A 20,826-nucleotide genomic window follows, 5' to 3' on the forward strand; every position below is an offset into this window, starting at 1 on the left:
TTTACGATAAATTGCGAGATTGTGGTATGAATGTTTTGATGTGTACCTTTATCAGAGAAGTTTTAGAAGAATTAAGCATGATTGTTGTCTATATTCTTTGACTGAATATAGACTACAAGTATTTATTTATTTAATTCTATTTATGGATGATTTTGTAATTTGTTGTTAATATCAAACAAAATTAAATTATATTAAAACATTAGATAGTAAGTATAATAATAAACATTCAATATTACGTTCGTTTCATTGGAGCAAATTAGGTAAAATCCAGGCATTTTTTAATTATAGTCCAGCCCATGAATGCTCTAATGGACGATGTAGACAGACGGAAATGGTGGTAAGGACAGTCTTGTCTTTAGGACTTTATGTGCTTAAAAGGAGAAAATAATAATATAATAATGATAATGTTCCAAGCTATCAACTTGAAGACCCCTGATGAATCTCTATAAAGTGGGGCGAAACGTCGGGAAATAAATAGCTCTAATATCTCGTTTTGACCGCAACCCTGACCATCTTGTTCATATTTGAAATTATACGGTCAATTATTTATATACATATATTTCACGTTTATATTTTTTTTTGTATATTTCACAATTTGAGAAATACATGTTACTTATCAAAGTAACACATTAAAAAAGCAAAACGATTTTTTAACCTACCTTTTTATTTATTATTTTTAACTATGAAAATATAAAATAGATCGAGAAAACAATTTTAAGTCGAATTTGAAAATTGAATAAAAATAATCCGTCCATCCAATCTATACAGTTCCCGGTTCTTTTCTGGTCATTATTTATAACCCTATTTTAAATTAATATTAGAGCTTTAATAAGTTTATTTGACGAAATATTTTTGGTTTAAAAGAAAAGAGTAGACTTTTTTTATGCTGACTGGGTTGGATAAAAAAGTTGTTAGTGTTTGGTATTGTATACCATGTCCATAAATATAATATTTTGAAAAGTTAAGAAAAATATTGAAAGTGATATAACTTTAAGGAGGCGTGTTATGTTACAAGTAAATTTATATGGAGCGGTGAATTAGATGGTAAAAGTTTTGAAATTAATCGAAAATGTTCAAAATACCTTCAACAAAGTGATCGAAAATATCGAATAACAAAATGTTAAATTTAAAGCCTCTAAGTTGGCATCTTTAGCTGCTAAATTTACTAAAGATTTAATATGACCATAATTTTTTCAAAATTAACCATAGTTATTTAAAAAAAAATTGGTATCAGAATTTAAAATATTTACTTTATGTCCATCCTCAATGACATCTGTAGATTTTTGTAGGTAGGAAGCCAAGTAACAACGGAAATACTTGGAGTAGTCACATATGCAACTTATTATAGTATAATAGATGACTTTACCTATCATAGTTACTCTTGATTTTCGCATGTCCATCGAAGTGCTCGAGGGAAATATCCAGACTTACAAAACATAATCCAAGTCCCTGTTTCCTTGTGCTAGTCATGATTTCGATGCAGAAAGTTCAATATTTTATGTTTGTGGAGGATTTATTCACTGTAAGGTATTAGATTAGATTAAAGTTGGGGGGAGGAGGAGGGGGGTAGTCAGTTGTACTATTCGATGTAGATCTATAGGCAGGAGACATCAAGAGAAGGCAGAGTGGAGTTGTTGGGGTCTCTGTACCATTGCTGAAAGACCACACTACAAAATTGGGAATGTCAACGATAGCGGAGTACAGAAGTCCCTGGATTGGTTTTTTACCATACTTGCAAATGAAAGTTCACTTATAATTACTTATTTACTGATTATGAAATTAATTCATTAATGTTATGTGATATAACCATAGTTTCTTTCAAATTTAGTATAAAGGAAAGTTTTATCATTAAAATCATATGAAAGATAAATGGTTTAATTTAATGTGAGACTATAACCAGGGATCAATAAAAAATAAATGTTGCCACTGAAACAAGCATATATTTTATATATCATCAGAATTTACTAAAATTCTAAAACCATGAAAATATTAAACACTGCTTTACGAGTATTTGACATTCATTTTTTTAAAAAAAAGCACTATAATTTGTTTCTATCATGAAAAAATCACTAGTACTCTTCAATTTCATTGTTGAATAGTTAAAAAACAATAAATACGAATCAAATCAAAGTGTATTTTATTTAATATGAAAGGAATAAAATATTATTGTCTTAAAAACTAATTTTTAAAATTCTAAATCAACAATTTAATTAATTAGGCCAAGTTTTAGTGATAAATAAGATACTAAAAACTAACAAAGAAAATGTTTATGAAAAGTTAGGAAAGGTGTTTTCTTGAGGAAATTGGCGTACCGACTGCTTTCCCTCGAATAAGGGCCGACAAAAGCTCTTGGGTCCAGGATCGTCTAAACTTCAGTATATGGTAATAGTTTTTATTCAATCGAATAAAAGCATTACCAAAAGGCTTCTACTAACTTCAGAGTCACTTAAAAACATATGAAATGTTTGGGTTTGGGCCGAAATTTGTTAGTTTCTGTCCTTAATTGTTTCGGAGCTCCATATTTAATTTATTTCTCTGCTGAGTAAATCAGTATTCAGATATTCAATTGTATTGGGCCATTGTGATGAAATTCCATTAAGGCCATCTATATGTTGTAAGGTGTCCGTTAGAGAATTCTTACCCGAGTAGCATATATAACAAACAGTTGCTCTATATAGTATTGGCTAAAGCCCAGAGATTGAAGGCTTCTTACCTGAAGGGTGCTAGCGGTTTTCACGATTCCATGACGTACACTCCCTTTACTTTAAAAACTACCCTCTCTCCCTCAAACTTATCGAACTGCTGTATTTTGAATCTTTTCTCACTCAAATCGGTTCTGACGATTGTGTACGGAAACAAAATTAATTATTTACAACTTTACCAATTTAAGTTTCTTAATTTAAGTATGCTAATAAGATGCATCACATAAGCTAGTATACCTATATTTTTGCTCATATCTTTATTTAAGGAAAAATATATTTTCCCTATATACCATATATATATATATACTTATATTAGTTAATACAATAGGTATACTTAATATTTCGATAGTTCTATAGTTCATTTTATTTCTAATTTAATAAAATTGGTTTTTATTGTATCACTCACATCAGTAATTAATTGCTTATAAAGTTTCCTCAAAAGATCTTCTTCAACTTCTTCTCTATCTTCATTCTGCTGCCTTATCAAGCGTTGGAGCCTCGATCGAACCCTGCCAAGTCTTACGGTCTTTGTTGAGTTTCCTCAGTTGTTGGAGTGTTTTTATTCCAATTCTTTGCATATACCCTTCGTATAAAGTTCTAGGCATTCCGCGTGGTCTCTTACCAGTTGTCGCGCTTCCATCCTCGCTCATTCGACAAAAAATTTAACTTTTTTTATATCTTGAGTGAATTTTAATGCAACTCCTCTCTAATCCTTTCATTTATCACGCAATCTCCTCTAGTTTTTCCTGAAACCATACGTAAGTACTTCATTTCAGCTCCTGTGATTCTGCTTATCTGCTTATCAAGCATGATCGAGCGCTCATTTCCGTAGGTAAGAGTAATGAGGTCTATTAATATACCAGCGTATAAGAGAGACTGGCTGCATATCGTCCTCATATTTCACTTACCGGTGATTATCATATATCAAAAAAACGAGGTGAGTCAAATCTCTTGGAATGGGAACTGTTTTATGAAGGCCCGCTTACTAAATCTAGATCCATTTATGCAATTGCAAACGTGGTAAGTTATAATATTTGAGCCCAGATGTTCATTTTATCAATAAAAAATGGTATATTAATCAAATAATTATATTAATAATAAAAAGATCAATAATGTATTTAATGCACTTGTATAATTTGATAAATGTGACTAAATAGTTATTGGATAAGCAACTACAGAAGAGAAATTCTTTATTTTGCAGTGATGCCCTAATATATCGGTTTGTTGCAAAACAGCATACCAATCAATTTTGTATTAAATATAATATAAATATTTTTTCTTTTTTAGGTTCTAGTGTTAATCATTATTAATATATTTCCAATTTTTTGTCATTATAAATAAATAAGATGTTCAATTTATTATACAAGTTTTATTTAAATTTAACGACTAATCAAATGTTAAAATTTGCAATACCCTAGTCTTTTTCTGTTTTGATAAATCGATAATAAAAAAAAACTATCGACATTTTAAAAGACAATTAGTGAGAGATAAGTCAAGAATCATTACCTGTGGAAATATGTAGGTTTGATTTTGTTAAATAAATTAATTCGAAAACTGTGACGTTAAATAATTGCGATTTTTATTCCTATCTTACTTCAGTCATCTTTTCATATTTCAGGCGATGCTAAAAACTAATATAATTTGATTATTCCTTAAAAAAATTGTTGAAGTACTTTACTTCAAGCCTCGTTATATTTGTATGTGAATAAAAAATCATTAAATAACATTAGTAATATTTTTTCTTATTCTTCAAAAAGAATGGCTTCTAATCTTCAGCAAAAATCGATTGGCTTCTAATAAGGTTGAAAAATATGTAAACTTAAAGCTATACACCAATAATGTTAATTTTTTTATAATGTAGAAATTAGAAAAGCCTAAAACCGTCCTCAGGAAATCCTGAACATTTGGCACAAAGCCCCATGACAATGGGATGAACGGTATTGCAGCACATAAAGAACCAACAAACAAATATTAATTTATATATATTAGACTAGCTGACCCGGCAATGTTTCGCTATTGGTATATTTGAGGATGTATATAGATTTAATGAACAGAGTTATTGTATATAAATTATAGTATTTAGTTAACATTAATTATCTACGTATACTTTATTATTAGGATTTGGTGTCATAAATCCAACCAATATATGCAATGAGGAATGAAACATAAATATTTTTTATGTTTTAAAAGATATATTCAGATATATTTTATTTTTTTTTTTACCACAAAACTCAAAGCTCTACTAATAGAGAACATAGCAGCCCTATTTTCTAGGTACATGATGTGAGATTAAATTTTGTAACCCATATTTCGTCCTTTTTTTTGTAATTATAATATAACTTAATAGAATCAGTTTTTAGCACTCCCAGAAACTCTTAAATACAAATTTTCGAAAAAATCAGAAAATAAAATTTGAAATGTAAAATAAATGGTCCGATTTAGTTGATTTTTACTCATTCTTTGAGGAAATTTTATTATTTTCATAAAAATACTACCTAATCTATAAACAGTTTTTAAGTAAAAACCATTCTTGTACCTCAAATGTTGAAGAAATTGAGACCGACTGACCTATGAAAGTGTGGTAAAAGCTTTTTTAGCAGTGAAAAAAGTCTATATTCGGTTTCAGCACCTCGAGAAACCCTTATTTATGAATTTTCGAAAAAATGTGATTTGCTTTTTCCAAAAAAAAATTGCTGACCTACTATACCTCTATATCCCGTGCCTTACGTTTAATTTGGCAAAGGAAAAAAAAATGCTCGGATTGAATGGAGGTGAAAAATGAATGATTTTAAATTTCTTTGATAAATAGTATTTAGCACTTTGAGACAAAGCTAAAAACGAATATGATTTGCTTTTTGGAAAAAAAAAAAGAATGACCTACTTTACTTCGTGTCTTACACTTAATTTGGTTCATAACTTTTTTCTGCTTAAAAATCTCGGGACTTCATCATCATTAAACCTTCCCATGTTTTCTCTTCTGAACCGGTTTTTTGGTATGCTGTTTCTAATAGGAAAAATCGTTGAATGGTTATGTAATTTTTCGTCTTTTCTAAGATGTGTTGAGCGTTTAGGAAATTTTTCAATAAAAGATTGTTTGATTGGTATTAGTTAACTAAAAATGTATTTAGTGTTACTTTTGAAGCTTTCAATTTTATTGATTACATAAACAAATTACTTTTGTTAATTCAGACATCAGTCGGCGTTGTAAAGTGGGGTAGGTAAAATATTTTTTGTATTTTATGATAATTCTTATTTCACTGTTTTTGAGGGCGCTAAAAAGGAATCTGACTTGCTTTAAAAAAAAAAAAAAAAAAAAATGTTTTAACTACTTTACGTAAAGCAACTTTTGGTTTTTGTGATTTTATATATATTTATACTAATGTAATACAATTGGCAATATTCTTTTGTTATCCACTTCCCAAAACAAATCGAATAGTACATTATTACAATGGCATAAAAAGAGGACTTGTATTAAAATTATTTAGTCCGACTGACATATATATGATATAAATTTATGTATGGAGAAATAAAGTCAATATTCGCAACTCAAAACTCTTTAATAATAATTTTCAATGTAATTAAGAAATATATTTTTTTGTTTAAGATTATATAAATTATATTATTATAATTACTTTATAAATGTAGAATTATTTTATTTTATTATATAATGATTATATTTTTAAGCTATTTCAGTTACTTTTATATAACTGAGTTTCAATTCAGAATCTATCAACCCAATCATCATATTCATTGCGTACAACAGTTGTTAACATTACTCTTAGTTGTATGTTTAATACGCTCATGTAAGGTTCCACGAAGGTAGTAGAAATGTTGAATACTTTGTTGATTCATTGGACGTTATAGATAAGCAGAAGTATTATTAGTGATTTAAAGTTTAGTTTGATTCTGAAAAATACTTAGTGGTAGACACGGAACTCGTGATAGGCGCTATATTTGAGCCATAATTCTTGATTCCGTGTAGTTTATTCAGATAGTAGTCAATATGATTCACCGAGAATACGGTATAAAAGATTTTTACAATTCTCTATTTTTTAATATTCTCGGTTTCCAAAGCTAAAGGAAGTTTTTTAATCGATAAAACTTTTTTTTTTTTTAAATATCGCGATTTTTCCTCATAGTTATCACCTTCCCTTCAACTTTTTATTAATTTGTCTCATTTCCAATTATGATTATATCGAATTTCTAGAGACAATGTGCAGGAGATTAATCAATATAGAACCAAAATAAATAACACTTCACATATGAAGAATAATATGAATTAATTGTTGTAGAGAACTAATATGAAATAATATTAATTCTTTTATCTTTTGTGAAAAGTTGAAATACTGGACGCAGTAAAAGAAATCTTAATTGTCAAAAATTTACTAAATAGTTTAATAAGACGCTGGGGCAAATGTCACTAGTAGTAGGTTAGTATTATTTAATAGTAGGTTAGTATTATTTATAAAAAAAAATAAGAAAAAGATAGTTGGAACGGCACTCAGATAAAAACAAATTATAAACGACGGCATTTAATAGATAGTTCTGTTTCAATTGTTTGCTAATCGAATCTTCTTAATTTACCATACGGTCACTCATCGATATATAATAATAAATATTATAATACCTGTACAATTTATCAAACAGAGTGTTTATTCACAAGGCATGTTACAGGCTTGGAACTCATTTATATAAACAATCACTTCCTAACACTGCCTTTACTACTAGCTAGGGACGTACTGACACTGCTACTTTCTTCCCTAGATCCTCTATTTACTACTCGATCAGTTGATCTGCGACCACTTGATCCTAACTCTTCAAATGAAATAGGGGTCAAAGGCCCTGATCCAATTTTCAGCTAAGCAAGCACATTATCTTAGAGGTGCACAAACAGATCTACATCAGATTTCTTCATACCTAAATTTTATGTTTAATTATGATGTTCAAAGATCGAAAAAGTATGTTACAAATTAATTTCTCATTTTATTTGTTAGTAAAAGGATAATTACGGATGTCTTTTATCTTTTGTGAAAATCTAAAAGGCCGGACACATTAAAATAAATCTTAATTTTTCAGCTTGTCAAAAATTTATTAGAGAGTTTAATATAACACTTGTGCAAATAACAATTTAGATTAGTGATAACTGATACAAAAATAAGGTCAGGAAAAACAAATTGTAAACGACAGTATTTAATAGATAGTTCTATATTCGACCAATCTTCCATATATAATAAAAAATATTACAGTACTTATAAAATTGATCAAAAAACAGCATTTATCCACAAGCCATGTTACAGGATTGGAGCAGATTTATATGAGCTTTTTGTTTTACCATACGGTCAATCATCGATATATAGTAATAAATAAATATTTTGATACCTATACAATTCGTAACCTAATCTAAGCGGTGCACAAACAGATCTACATCAGATTTTTTTACATGCAGAAACATATACATATATATTTTCTACATATGCAGCAGTAGGTATGTATGAGTATGGTTTATTACTATGATGACCCATCCATCAAACTGATATAATGCAACATCTTTGTGCTCATTTCCCGTAATGCATTTAGTATAAAAAGACTGACTCTCTCAAGTCTGTAGACAAATAATCATAATGTGTGAACCGTACTTTATGCTGGGACAATTGTCGTCCACTATAAACATAGGGAACATTTGTCCAATATTTAAAATTTCGAAAGAAAAAGGTTGCCTCAGAAAAATCCATATCACATTTTATTTTATTTTTTATGGACAATCATAAACTATCAAAAAAAAAGTTTCTATAGAAAATTTTGATTTAAAGCCGAGCTTTTAGACACACATTATGTAAACGCACCTTTCTCTATATTGTTTCATTACCGTTTCAGATTGAATGTAAAATAATTATTGAATAAATAATTTATATATTGAAACTCATGAATTCATTGTTTAATCATATTACATGACTAAAATAAATTTATTCAATTTCACTCAAGTTTTTTTTTTATTTTCAAGTAGGTACATTTTTTTTCTTGTAATTTGTTCCGCGAATCATTGACAACAAAAAATCTCTCTCTCTTTATATTAATATGATATACGGCCTGATTTTAAATCAAAATGATTTATGTAGTATATAGTACAGTCTAGTAAATATCGAGAAGAAATTATTGGTGCTGAATTTGAAAATAAAATGTTATAGATAAAGTACACGGATAAAATATTTGTATAGTGAGGATTTTATAGTTGAAATACTATTGAAGATGATGTAATAATTAATACCATTGAAGATGATGAAATTATTATTATTGGGCTACCTTTGCCTCAGAAATGATTTTGCTGATGAAGGGATCTTGGCTCCAAGAACCAAACTTTAGTGAATAATACAGTTTAATTTGAATGTGTTATATTTTGTTCATATTTTATATTTATATTAAAGGACACATAAAAAGAAATTAATGTAGTTTTTAATAATTAAGTTTGATTTTCCTGTACTACATTAGTATGGTGGATTCAGTGATGGGACAAGTTCTTTATATTCTTTATAGTTCCTCACTTTATAGATTTGCTTCACTTTTTTTGGATTTGCCCCATATCTTGTTGTTACTCCGCTGGTATTAAAGATATTACATTTAATATCGAATCTTTTTTCGAAATTTAGCATACAGAGAAGGAATAGTGACCTAGTCATTTGAGTTTGGAAATCCCTTACTTTGTATTTATCTTACAAAAATTCATTTTCAATGTTTAAGACTTTATTTAAGTCTATAACACTTATATATTTATCTATCTATAGGTAAAATCTATATTTATCTTTATAGGTTTTTAGTTATTTCTTCATACTACCCATTAAAGTCGTTACTACGGTAATGCAATCGATTTATGGACAATTCCTGATCTAAAGCTATAATTTATTAGTTCATGAAGAAGCTATAAACATATTTCAAGTAGATTAATTCATAATAAAATTTATAAATTTCATTTATAACATTTTAAATAGATAATGTTGAAGGAGCTTAAATTAAGGAGTTTTAAATTTCTTAAAATTTTTTTTTGCCGCAAGGGTCAAGGTCTGAAACACTTCTCTAACAACATATATTTAAACATACATTTACCAATTCCGGTGATTGCGGTATATCACTAGAATTATTGCCTTGAAATAAGACTTTAATAAAACTATGACAATAATCCTAATACAGTTTAATAGAGGCCTGAATTAAAATTTACAAGTTATTTTGGTGTTGTTGGTTTAATTATTTTTAGTAACTTATTTTTCCTAGTTTTTGAATCATATATAATACATGAAAAATTGAATGTACTCAGTATAGTTGATTTGAAATAAAACAGTTGTAAATTATTCTGACATAATTGAAGTCTTTGCTTTAAAAATTGATTATTAATATATCAGATATTTAAAAAACGGGATTAATCAATGACAATTTTAAATTAAATTAATTGTTATAAGCTTTCTATAAAACATAAGCTAAATATTTTATTGCGTATAAAACATTAAGCAGTATAATAACAATGAAATTGATACTAATGTAGGTGAAGTGAATAAAGAAATTAACAATACCGACCGGTAAAGACAATTTATCATGAAGCTATTGTTTAAAACCGACAGAGAGGCGCCGCAGTCAGTTACGCACTTTACTAGCAATTACTGCCTCAAACACCTGCTCATTTACATTAATGTTCTGCTGGACAGTAAAACAGGCACCGCCATCTATAGTGCTTCTGGAAAAAAAAAAGTCATCATAGTAAAAAAAATAAAATAAATAACGGTTGGGCGCCAATGTTTTGGTTCTTGGCGCCGCCCCGGTGATTGTTTACCTGGTCTCCAGCCTTCGCAGCCACCTCTCGAGTTCAGATCTTGGGCAAAGCAATGGCGCCTTCAGCTGCTATAAGCAATTTTACTCATAAGGGCTGATTACTCTTTAGCTACTAAAGAGGATAGTCGCTAAGTGAATGTTTAGTTCAAGTGTATTTACCAATATTATCCAATGTGAACAATAGCCCTTAGGGACGACAATGTTTTGCGCATGTTCTCACGATTTGAAATCTCTAGAATTTATTGTTGAAGGAAATCATTACAAAACAATCAAAGGATCGCGATTTTGGTTCTATTTTATAATAACGTACAAGTAGGGTTCTTTATCTAATATTACCGATTTTGAGCGTAAATAGTCTCAATCTATTACTACTCAGGAAGAGACAAAAGTTTTATTGACTTTAACAACTAATGTGTGAACAATATTTAATCATGCTTTAATTGATGTATTATGTTGAGAGTACATAATTCAATTTTTTTTATTAATTACGAGTGCCAGGGTGGATGCAGTGGTAATTTTCGATTTTTTAATCTAGAAATTAATCACTTTCATGTGACCATTCGTCGTAAATTTGTTGGCATTGTCCAGATTTCTAGATCATTTCCCGAATTTTTAGCCGAAGCGTAATTCTGATAAGAATATTTGTTCTAATTTTTAAATTTAGTGAAAATTATTCCCTTAAATGTATTGATTCCAAAGCAAAAATTTTCTCTAAAATGTTATTATAGCTAACATGACTAATAAACACTATTTGAAGAGGTCAGTTTCCAAAAATATGTAAGAAAAAAAGAAAATTTCTGATAAACTCCTGAGATCCTTTCCGAGTTGGAATTGTGAAGTTTTAGATTATGCCCTCTCCTTCAAAAGGTCTTTCAGGGGGTTGTACGCGGTAATCTGTTTGAATTAGGATTACTAAATGAAAGACCACCGACTATTATTTATCATTATTGGCTCTACGTTTTGATTTAATATACAATAACTAATCGTATTAAAAATAATTTCGGGGTATTTATTTTTTTAATTTTCAATAGCTTAAATTTTTTTTTTTAATGGCATTACTGTTAAATTTAGGTCTTTCATTGAAGCCCCCTAACAAACGTCCGACTCCTCTAGGCGTTGCTTTGGTTACCTTTGTGTCCCTTGATTCAGGAAGTAGGACAGGAAGAAACCTTATGGCTAGTTGGGATTTTCGTTTAAAGGCTTTCTATTTTAATGGAGATCCCTTTTTCTTTTCAACCTTACGTCATACCTCATTTGAAATGCACATTCATTCCCATTTTTAAATTACAAGTGGACTATATCTAAGTATTGACATCTTTTCAGTGTTTCAGAATTAATCCAACATTCACTCGGGCATTAATAGCAATGAAAAACGTGGATTAATTCATTTATTTATAGTTATATTTTTAAAATGTATAAAATTATTAAAAATAAGAAAAAAATCAAATTGTTGATTAGATGACCCAGTATTATATATTTTTTAAATTTATTTGGCGAAATTAATTATAAAAATATTCTATTAAGCATGCAATTCACTTCTTTATTGACATTTATGTTCATAGACATTAATTGTTTATAGTATTTTATTACCGGTCAGAAATAATATTTAATTTTTAATTGTATAATAATGGTGTTATTGAATTTTTGTATCGACCCTTGCTAAGTAATATTATGTGCTGACATATTATGGACCACTGGTTTAAAGTTTCTGAAAATTAAATTATCTGAAATGTATACATGATATATCAATTAAATTAAGTTAAATTGTTTTTTCTTCACCACGTTTACTTATTTATATTAGAGATTTAGTTTAATAGAACAGAATAGACAATAAACCTTATTCTAGAACAATATATAATATAAAATAAAAAATCTATAAAATGAATGAAATGAAAAGTAAAGGTTATGCGAGACCAAGTTACCTATTACTTACTGTATATGAATAAATAAGACATAAAGTATGTACAAAAAGTAAAAAAAAAAAAAATGGGAAATAAAAATTGAGGAATGATGAAGCAATGTCCATACTAAAAACTAAATAAGAATAGACATTACTTAGACATAAACCAAAATATAAAAAGACATTATTTCTCTATTTGTAAATAAACCATTGTAATAGAAAATACTTAGGTAGTGTCTATAATCAATCATCCTTTATGTTCGCGGTAAACCGCCTCTCTATTGTGGTGCAGTGAAACTGCAGGTTTGAACAAGGAAGGAAACGGTGGCTTCTGCCCTCAGTTTATTTATCCTCGTGGTGTTGCTGATCAAAAAATGTTTTTGTGGTTTATAATCTATAAGCTTACTATATTCAGTTGAAAAATAGCCGATTATCGTAAAATCTATGCAGCATTTTGTAAACACTACTTATCTAATATTCACATAAACGTTCCCTTTTAACTATAGGCCCTTTGGAAATTGTTTAAAACAAATCAAGTTTTAGTACAATTTGTTTTATAGTATAAAGACATCAAATGATAAGTGACTCACTGACAGTTTGAAAGTGGAAATGTGTATAAGCAAAACTGGATAAATTATATTTCTGAAAGATTGGAACTTAAATAGCAGAAGTTCCATGTTCAAACACATTTCGAAAGTATCAATATTCAAAATTTACTGGTAACATTTGATCATTTAAAACTAGTTTAATTAATACAATTAATTTAAAATTGTCATGTATAAAATATAACACTCAATTCTTTTTCGACGATTACAATGGAGTACTTCAAAAGAATTATTAAAAAGAAAAAATGTGTGGTACTGGTACACAAGTTCATGTTCTGTATGAAATAACTGGTGAGAATATCACACGTACATAGGAGAAAACTTCTTTTAATCCGGAATTCATCATCAATATCAAACTTTAAAGTTTATTTATTTATTTTAAATATTTACTGCTTTGGTTATAATTAATTAATATCATGACCATCTAAATCACACTGTAATTTTTCTTTTATTTCTGTTAACTGAGATAAAAAAAAAAAAAAAAAAAGTCATTGATAAAAAACAAAAAAGTCAAGATACTGGTTGTTTAAAAATAAAATTTATAATTTTAAAATGTAAATAGATTCTTTTAAGATGAAGGTTAGATCGTCCACTATTCGGTGCATTTTCCTTTCAAATAATTCACTATTCATCAATAAAGGATGAATGTTCTAATATTTAAATATTTGCCTATCAAGAATAGAATATGTGGAATTTTCACCATTTCACTAACTTTAAAGTAAGGTGAGGACTATATTTTTCTGAACGAAATTCGATATATTTGTTTGTTTATTCAAAAATTATCTGCTCATCCATACTAGTCACGTCTTCTAGCCCTCTCTTCCTCTCCTTGAGGACGACTGTGGTGAATCTCTTCACTGCGTTCCAATGCTGGTCTGAGAGTAGCATATAACTCACCACGTTTTCTGGTGTGATGTGCCCTCCACACACTCTCTGCAATTCGCTTCTCTCCTGAGCAAATCGAATACAAGCAAAAACACGTGCTCCGCTGTTTCCTCGGCAGTCTGACATCCAGGGCATTCTGCGGTGTTGTCCAGTTTGAATCGGTAATGGTAGGCTCTAAAGCATCCATGTCCGGTCAACAATTGGGTTATGTAAAAATCCACCTCGGCATACCACGAGTCCATATCGGGTATTAATTAACCTGTGAGTCCACCTCTCAGAATCTGCAGCCTCCCAACGCTGCTGCCACTGGTCGATGGTTATTTTTCGCTCTTCTCTGTAAACGTGTACGCGTCGTCCATAGTGCCTGCTTATTATGGTTTACTGATAAACATTGTGATATCCTATTTTAATTTCATTGGGGAAAGTTGGGATGTTGAAGATTAAGAGATAATTATGACTTTCATGTTTTTCGTTATTTTTATAAAACGTCATTCTTTTTACATCAATAACGTTCTGCATTTTCACTTCATCTTTAATTTCTTCGATAGAACAAAAATTGAGCTCCGGACACCAAATAACACCCCTCTTCATATTTAGGCTAGGGTGTGGTTCAACCTTAATCGGAGAATTATTTAAAAAGTTTTCTCATTTTAAAATTTTATCAGATTTTTTTTGAAATTGATAGATTTATTTATTGATAGATATTACAATCTGCCACACAGTTGTGGGCAATAGGTAATATTGATGAATGATCTCATACATACTAATATAAAAAAATAAATAAATAAATAAAATAAAAAAAAAAAAAAAACTCTCTTAAAATATATAAAAACAAAAGAATAGACAAATGAACATAATCTGGAAGACAACTGAGTAAAATAACGTAACGATATATATATATTTTTTTCCGATCCCTCTAAAACAGGAAGAAAAAATGAGTTAATAGGTGCGTTACTGTGAAAAAGAAAAGTAATTCGTGTTGGGGCTTACCTTTTACTACCTTTGGTATTTTAAAGTTACCTGTTATGTTTATTAGTTACTTATGAGATATCCATTCTAAAAAGGTGCTATTAACGTAACGATAGAATAACTTAATGGTATTTATAGATCTTAATATAGACTTATGTGTGTGCATAAATATATAATGAATAAAATATAAGAAGTGAATAAAATGTGCAAACAATTAACAATAAAAATAGGCCTTGATGAATTGTGGACAATATTAAAAAAAAATTAAATTAAGAAAACAACTACAATATAAAAGAATGACTCCAATAAAATAATTTTTTTTTCATAACCTCTATTCCTGAATTTGATTTATGGTATTTAGCATGAATATATATTCTGGTCCTGCACTGTTTCCCTCTTCTGTAGTGGCCTACATTTTAAGGAGTTTTTGACTTGTATTTTTGTTGTAGTGGGCGTTCTTATATAAATAAAATAAATCAATTTAAATTAACATATCTGACTTGTTAAACAGACAATTATAGCGAGTAGGTTGATCGATGTACGACATGTCACAATCTCACAAGAGATCATAACACGAAAAAGGCAATTCTTCCCCGCCAGACCAGCCTCGCTAAGACCCACTGGGAGCGACGGTCCTATATCATTTTTGAAATATTAGCTTAAAACGGGAAGAGAAGACTTTAAGGTAGTTTAATCGGTAATATTTAAAAAGCGCCTGTAATTGAAAAACGGTATGATAATAATATTAATTGAAATAAAGAAGAAATAAATAAGGGAGGATTTACTATACGAAGTATTAGTTATTCCGAAAGCTCATCAAGATAAGCTTAATTACAAACAATTTGTTGCGGGGACGAAAGTTATTAGTAACAATATAGTACATAAATGCATAAATTGTGAAAATATTAAAATGTTATGATAAATCGTAGGTTTGACTATAAAAGTCATAGTAGAAAGAATACACGTGCGTATAGAAATGCGTAAAATAGATGTATAGAAATGCTTAAAATTTCAGGCTTGCGGAAGCAGATATCTCAGATATCTTGTTATAGAATTGGAACGACTTTTTCTTCTTAATAAGGGTTTAGAATATTATGTAGTAGCTTGTTAATTAATATAAATAATATGAGTAAAATAAATATAATATATTTGACTTATCAGCTAGAGGTGATTATTTATTGTAATCATTGGGATAAAACATTTATCAATATTCACAATTTATGTGAACAAACTATTATTATAAATTATTAAAAATATTAACCTGGTTAAAGGTTTCTTGAATGGAATGTAGATAATGGCACATATTATATAATATAAAGTAATATAACATGATATGAAAATATAAAATAATAGTATATAGTAAGGTGGCCTTAAGTGTAGAGACTAGTTCTATTATTTTAAATGATTATTAGCTGAACCCCATGACAAATGTCCAGATAAAATAAATAACATTAGTTCAAACATTGCCACAGAAATTTATTAGCAGAACAAGTTTTCGAGGAAATTTCTTAGAAAATTTATAAATCCTTATAACTTCAAATGTTGGTTAAAATAATGTTCTCTAATTATACACCATATATCTTTCTTTAAATATTGAATAATTATTTATTTGATTGGGAAATTAATATTACTTGTATGTTATAAACATTTTTTAAAAGCCTACTGCATGAAATTTTTGTACTAGTGGGAAACGTTTTTGTTTTAATTCTGTATCTGTAACACTAATGGTCTATGAATTGGTCGGTTGAGATCTCTTATTTAATAAATGGTTAGATGAACGTAAAGTGAACTGATTAAAGATGTAGGTAGGTTTTTTGATTTGACCTTAAGCATCTCGGTGGGATGGAAGGATAGGTAAATTTGAAGATTTTCAGCATGAAAGTGGATTTGTGAATGGTGAATGGAATCAGGGAGATCATTAATGTAAATGGAAAAAAGGGTTAGCGAGGACCCTCGAGGAACACCTTGTGTCAACCGCAGTGGAGAGGAAGGATGACTGGGAACGATGGGGCGACTTGGAGAAGAAGCACTTTAGTACATCAAAAAGAACTTGCATCGAAGTTTGGTGATAGTCTTTGGATGATTAGAGGTTTTAGGAATTTTTGGATAAAGCGGATTGTGTGAAATGTTGAAAGTGAGAACCAGATTGCAAAGGTTTTAGAAGAGTTTTTTGCTTATGGAAATGATTAAGTTTGGATTGGTAAGGTCTTTCAAGAGACTTGGAAAAATTAGATAGAAGATAGTCAGTCAGAAGGAAGTTAGAAATTGAAGAAGGAGAAGGGAATTTGTTTAATGGACGGACCAAGACTTTCTTCTGGGCTTTGGGAAAAAAATTATATTTGCAGAAGGACAGAAAGAATGATGGGAAGGCAAAGTGTATTGATCTTTACAGGAATTAGATCTGGACCGTAATCATTAGTTCTGGAATGCAGTAGAGATGTTTTAAGAAATTTTGACAAGGTCATGGAATGAAATAAAAGGTATAAGAATTTGGGAGGAGAACAAAATTTGGGTATGATGTGTCGACAGGGAATAATATAGTCTAGAGAGAAAATTACTTCCACGAGGCCAATGACCTATTAGGAGAATCTGCGAGAAGGTTGGTGTTGAAATCATATGCAATTATTACATTTTGGAAGAGAGAAATATAGGAAATGGAAAGAGGATTTAAATGTAGCATCAAACTGTGATCAAAATGGGCTGCAAAAGAGAATACAGGAGATGGAAAAGGAGCTTGAAGAAACGGACGGACATATATTCCATATATTCCCCCATATAATCCCCATATATACCAAAGGGGAAGTGGCAGAAGAAGATTTTTGAAGGATTTTGGTCAATATCAAGGGAAAAGGCACATTCGCAATTTTCCTTTTTTAATTCAATAAGATGAGAAAGAACTAATAATGCGGAATCGTCATGAAAAATTCAAGTATGTTAAAATAAAAATATAAATTTTAAGATACAATTAAACTAAAATATGATGCTTTAAAAGAAAAAAAAGATGGGTCTTCTCTTGATGTTTTTCTTTCCACCATCTTCGTGCTTGTGCCTAATGGCCAGCGCCGCGCCGACTGAAAGGATGATACCCTCAGGCGTTTCTCCGATCAGCTGGAGAATTCTTTTTATTCCAAGAAATTGAGAGAGTTGGGTCTGCACGACGTTGTTTAGCCTAATCCCTATGTTTTTATGCAGGTTATTAAAATGCTGTTTTCCATTAGAAGTTTTTCAATAAATTCATCCTGTTTTTGTTAGCCCTTTCCTCCATAGCTCCATTAAATCTTTCGGCGTTTTCAAATGATAAGTCGACCTGCTTTACCGAGCTTTTCAGATCTTTAATGTCGTCAGTGTATTGCCCATTTCTGATGCCTATCAGCGATATCTGCAATAATACTATTGTATTTGGCTCGCCGCAGTAGTCCCTTGTTACTTGCTTGGCTGCGGCTTCACAAATACGGCAACACTAATGCTTTTTCTTGATATGAACATTAAAACATAAGTTTAAGTGATATGTATCCATAATTGCATTGTCTCAGAGTTGCTATACTAGAGAGGACATGCGACTTTAAATAATCATATTCGGCTCATAGCTAAATCATAGCAACAATAACTGCTAGGTAAAGTTTGCAGCTGAGAGGGCCATCGCTCTCTCACTTCTCGCCTGCCAATTATTTTGGCATTTCTGAAGACATATTCTTCAACCCATTAGTTTATTAGAATTTTGGATCAGTCTATGGAGGTGGTTCAGCGCATTCTTCCTGCATTCAACGCCAGTTCTAGTTCCAGTGTCGTACGATAAGTTCTGGATACTTACTTGTGATTCGAACGAAAATATTACCTTTCGTGAGGTCATAACCATTGCATATCTCGTTCATAACTAATTTGTGAAGCACCCAAAGCATGGTTTACCTAGAAGAGGTGCCAATAGTATGCAGCCCCTGTCTCTCATATTATCCTTATCGATGATCCGGCCGATTAAGTGTATAATTATTCTTGTTTTTAATAATATTCGTTTATGGTTTGGACGGCAGTTTGTTTTAGGCATCACTTGGCTGTTAGTAATATATTTAGACTTACATCCAGAGCTGTCAAGTCACATTTCTCATCTAAATGTTTATTAATTTATGTTAGTGACGAGTCCAATTAAAGTTTAGAGACTATTTGTTGGATGTTGGTAATTGTCATGTTGCTTACACTCTCCTCTTGAACGTTCTCAGAAAAGCGACACTTTTATTTTACAGTGGACATGAAGGGGCTGAAATATTTTCTAAGCTTCCATAGTTGCCAGTATGGTAGATTTAGCTACGCCTGTTCTAATCATCAGAACTGAGTTCTGAAATATGATCATTTAAGTGCAGATAAATCTATTGTTGGTATTTTTTGAGAAAGCTTGAATATTTGTAATGTAATTTTTGCCCTATCAACAGTCATAGTGTTATGTGTTGCCCAGGTATCCGTAATACTTCGTTGAGGCATTCTCCTTATGGATTCATGTTACTACTGGTAGTCTAGATGAAAAGATCATCCGAGGAAAAGAGACCTTTGGACTAAGCCTTTCTTTCGAAGGAACTTGGAGGTTCTGTAATTGAAGAGCTCTCGGATTAATATTTGGCTTGGAAATAAAATTGATTCTTCTGAATAATCATTTATAGATACTACCAATAGCAGTACTTGTGAATGGGCATGGATAGTGTAGACACCTTTCAGTATTTCTCTCTCTAACTCGAGATAAATTAACAACACGGCTCATTGTGCTTCGATGTTCGTGCTAGTCAGCTTAAACATTTTCTTTTAATTCCATATGTTTCGGATACGTGATGGTTGACTACCGTCTTAGGTCTGTATCTTTCGGCTAAACTAACACCTTTACTTTACTTCTTTAGTTTGGGCATAATTTCTGCCTTTCGCCATTGCTGCGGAGTACGTCTCTCCCATGTCAGGTTTATAGTTGCGAGTAGCTACCGAATGGATTCAGAGTTCAGCATACCGTAATTCATAATAGTCTTGATCTCTTTTAGACCATGCGACTTTTTAATTTATTCAAGTAGCTACTTAGTTATCTTACCTATTCAATGTTCCTTTTCTGATCAAGGTGCAGTTCATAAGCCATGCCCTATCGGTTACAATATGGTGTTTACTTCAATTTTATTTACGACAAACTAGTGAAGCATGGATAAAAACGAAATTATACAACGATTTTAATGAAAATAAAGAACTTGTTTTAAGCATCCGGCCTTTTGAGCGGTATTTCTATTTATTTTAATACCTATCAGGTATGAACTTTTGTATTCTTATCCTCCAAAGACAATTGAATCAGCCTAAATATAATAACCTTCCGTCTATACACTCCTTCATTATTATTCACAGAAAAAAATACTTCGAAGACATACTATAGTGATTTTACTAGCGCCTTTATTTATATCATTATTGTTTTGTTAATTATTTTTCTTTATTTTTTTTTTTGTTAGTTGGAGATATTCAAGGTTATCTTAACAGGCTGGAATTATGAGTTTTTTTTGTACAAAGGTAAGTAGGAAGTGTTTATTTCTATTATAATACTTCAGTTATTAATAATTTCCATTTTTCTCAAATAATTAAAACTGTAGCCTTGATTGAGAATTCATGAGCGTTATTGGTCCGTTCTTAATTATAGAAAAAACTTTAGGAACAGTGATAGTAGAAAACAAAAGTACATAAAATATTTGGTGTAACGCTAGATTAAAGAATAAACAAAAAACTATTTAAAGTGAATATCAAAATTTTAAAACAATTTTGATCTCTTTTCTCTCAACTTTATTCTTTTTTAACATCCAACGTTTCGACCTCTCAGGTCATTCTCAAGGATTCCTTATTCTGTCTATCATTCCTTTTTTTCCCCTTAAAATTCATTACTGCCGGCTAATTGCCTTTGTCCCAATAATTTCTTCTATTAAATTATTTCCTAAATTTAAAA

At 30.1% G+C, this 20,826-nt stretch overlaps 1 long non-coding RNA gene across 1 annotated transcript in view; it reads left to right on the plus strand.

Moving 5' to 3' along the window:
- LOC136795810 (uncharacterized) overlaps positions 1-20,473 on the plus strand; it is a 32,538-nt gene extending 12,065 nt beyond the window's left edge. The window contains exon 3 of the long non-coding RNA XR_010843487.1: positions 20,342-20,473. This is a non-coding gene — a long non-coding RNA (uncharacterized lncRNA). The remainder of the gene's footprint in view (positions 1-20,341) is intronic.
- The last annotated feature ends 353 nt before the right edge of the window (positions 20,474-20,826 follow it).

Source organism: Halyomorpha halys, unplaced genomic scaffold (assembly GCF_000696795.3).
Source record: "Halyomorpha halys isolate HHAL.00 unplaced genomic scaffold, Hhal_1.1 Scaffold587.1, whole genome shotgun sequence".
NCBI classification, from domain to species: domain Eukaryota; kingdom Metazoa; phylum Arthropoda; class Insecta; order Hemiptera; family Pentatomidae; genus Halyomorpha; species Halyomorpha halys.